We start from the raw sequence: 3,309 nt of genomic DNA, 5'->3' as shown, positions 1-3,309 counted from the left end.
ACTGTCTCTTCTCCCTGCTCCTAATGGCCCCAACTGCCTGTCTTATGTCTGCATCTCCACCATGTTCTGTCTTCTTCGCTCAGTGTTTCACATGTGGTTTCTTGAACATTCCAAAAGCACTTTCTTCTCATTGGTTGTATCTGATGTTCCTTTACTGCACTGGTGGCTTTCTTCTCATGCCAGTCTTAATTCAAGTACCACTTCTGTAGGGCCTTTACAAACTACCTCATTTCCTTTCCCCCCCAGCACTGTGACATTCTATTTTTAGCTTCTCCTGCACTAACATCTGAGGTCGTTTTCTGATCATTACCCTCATTAGCGAGCAGGAACTGTGTGATACCCTAGCACTGTAGCAGTGCTCTAACATTCATCCTTCGAATGTGTAGAATGACGGGGCACCTAGGTGGCTCAGTCAGTTGAGCGTCCAACCCCACTTCGGTTCAGCTCATGATCTCATGGTTTGTGAATTCTAGCCCTGCATCAGGCTCTGTGCTGACAGTTCAGAGCCTGGACCCTGCTTCGAGTTCTGTCTTCCTCTCTCTCTGCCCCTCCCCTGCTCACACTCTGTCTCTCTCTCTCTCAAAGATAAACAAACATTAAAAAATTTTTTAACAATAGCCAAAGTATGGAAAGAGCCCAAATGTCCATCAACAGATGGATAAAGATGTGGTATATAGATACAATGGAGTATTACTCAGCAATCAAAAAGAATGAAATCTTGCCATTTGCAACTACATGGATAGAACTGGAGAGTATTATGCTGAGCAAAATTAGAGAAAGACAAATATATGACCTAACTCATATGAGGAATTTAAGATACAAAGCAGATGAAGATAAGGGAAGGGAAGCAAAGAGAATATAAAAACAGGGAGGGGGACAAACCGTAAGACTCTTAGAGAACAGAGGGTTGCTGGAGGGGTTGTGGGAGGGGAAAATGGCCTAAATGGGTGAGGGGCATTAAGGAATCTACTCCTGAAATCATTGTTGCACCATATGCTAACTAACTTGGATATAAATTAAATAAATTAAAATTAAAATTAAAAAAAAAAATTTAAGTGTAGAGTGAAGAATTCCTAAAGGCTAGACACACAAGGAAATCTAGTAATTTCCATCTAGCCACCTATGAAGTTGGCTGCAGAATTTTGCATTTAAGCATCTTGGAGAGAATAATCAGATCTGAAAGGGTCCTCTGACCCCAAACACACAGTGGTTAGGAACTTCTAAGAGTGTAAGTTTCCTGAGTGTACTAAGGAACATTTTTACAATAATGACCTTTATAAAGTTCATCTGTAATATGTTAATATTGTATTTCCATTATCTTTAAGCCCAAACTGTGATGAGGAAGAGGAACTTGTTCTCAACACAGTATCCCCAAGTCCCTCTCAATGTCAGCCAAGTTACATTTTGAAAAATCTCCCCCCAACCCACCCACCACCACCATCCCTTTTCTATCCTCTGTCCCTTTTCTGCTCTTTCTGCTGCTACTGCTTTTGAAGAATTAGCCCGAGAGAAGTAAGGAAAGCATCTGGAAGGGTTTGCATCCTCCAAGGTCGGCTGGAGATTCAGGGTCTGTAGACCGTGTGTCTTTCAGGACTAGACGTCATCTCATGAGATATAGGAGGGGTCAAGTTACTCTTGTGAGAGATTTTCACTTTTGGCTTCTTTGTTCTTGGAGTGTCATAAGGTGTTTTGTTTTTACTTGGAAAGCAGATGTAATGCTCTTGTTTGGCTTTCTTTCCTTATGTGGGGGAGGGAAGTTACTTCTCCGATTAGAAGAGATGCTTTTGAGGATTAACTTCCCTCTAATTCTTCAAAAGCTGTAGCAGCAACAAAGAGAAAGACACCCTGCTCCTCTTCCCCTTCTCCTAATGCTACGACCTCTCCTCAGCTTACGACAGCTCCTCTGAAAAAACAGGAGGAATAACTCCTTTCATGTATGCTGGAATCCAAATTCTCGAGGCAATAGAAAATGTATCTTCAGGTACCTGAATGTCACACGAAGAGGAATGCAGCATGAAGGGGGCTGCCATTTACTCATGAAGCAAATTGTACCAGAATTAGAAATGTTCCGTTCTGGGGCACCTGGGTGGCTCAGTCGGTTAAGCGTCCGACTTCAGCTCAGGTCATGATCTCACGGTTCGTGGGTTCAAGCCCCATGTCGGGCTCTGTGCTGACAGCTCAGAGCCTGGAGCCTGCTTCGGATTCTGTGTCTCCCTCTCTCTCTGACCCTCTCCTGCTCACGCTGTCTCTCTCTCTCTCTCAGAAATAAATAAAACATTAAACAAAAAAATTTTTTAAATGTTTCATTCTTCCTGCTTCTGAACTCTGATCTTTAGCTCTGTATTGACACAGTGAAAAGGAAAAACGGTTGGGGGGACAGAGGATGAGGAGAATATTGCTGGGGCTTGTCATTCCTGAAGTATGTCTACCTGTCCTTAATTGTCACATTCTCCCCTACCTTTCCTGATACTTACTTTGTTGTTTGTTTTTTTTTAATATTTTTATTTATTTCCAGGAGAAAGAGAGACAGTGTGAACAGGGGAGGGTCAGAGAGAGAGGGAGACACAGACTCCGAATCAGACTCCAGGCTCTGAGCTGGCAGTCAGCACAGAGCCCGACGCGGGGCTCGAACCGACGAACTGCGAGATCATGACCTAAGCGAAAGTCGGACGCTTAACCGACTAAGCCACCCAGGCGCCCCTACCCTGATACTTACTTTGTTTCCATGGTGATGAGGATTGTTCCTAATGGGAGAGCAAATTAAGCTAATAGCCAATGGCAAGTGATCTTTGGAGGTGAGGCAAACACATCTCTCTCTTTCACACAAAGAACAGTATACAGGCACCTGGGTGGCTCAGTCGGTTGGTTAAGTGTCCGATTTCGGCTCAGGTCATATCTCACGGTGAGTTTGAGCCCCACATCAGGCTCACTGCTGTCAGCACAGAGCCCGCTTCAGATCCTCTGTCCCTTCCTCTCTCTGTCCCTCCCCTGCTTGTATTCTCTCTCTCAAAAATAAAAACATTGAAAAAATAAGAAAAATAAGAAGAACTGTATATAGTACAAAGTTAGAGCTCTTTATTTTTATTTTTTTTTTAATATTTTATTTATTTCTAGGAGAGAGAGAGAGACAGCGTGAGCAGGGGAGGGTCAGAGAGAGAGGGAGTGACAGACTCTGAAAAGGCTCCAGGCTCTGAGCTGGCAGTCAGCACAGAGCCCGATGCGGGGCTCAAACCCACGAACCGCGAGATCATGACCTAAGCGAAAGTCGGACGCTCAACCGACTAAGCCACCCAGGCGCCCCAGTAGAGC

The sequence above is a fragment of the Hyaena hyaena genome, unplaced genomic scaffold (genome assembly GCF_003009895.1).
Source record: "Hyaena hyaena isolate Hyena2069 unplaced genomic scaffold, ASM300989v1 scaffold_4, whole genome shotgun sequence".
Lineage (NCBI taxonomy): Eukaryota > Metazoa > Chordata > Mammalia > Carnivora > Hyaenidae > Hyaena > Hyaena hyaena.
Note: the sequence above shows the minus strand (reverse complement) of the source record.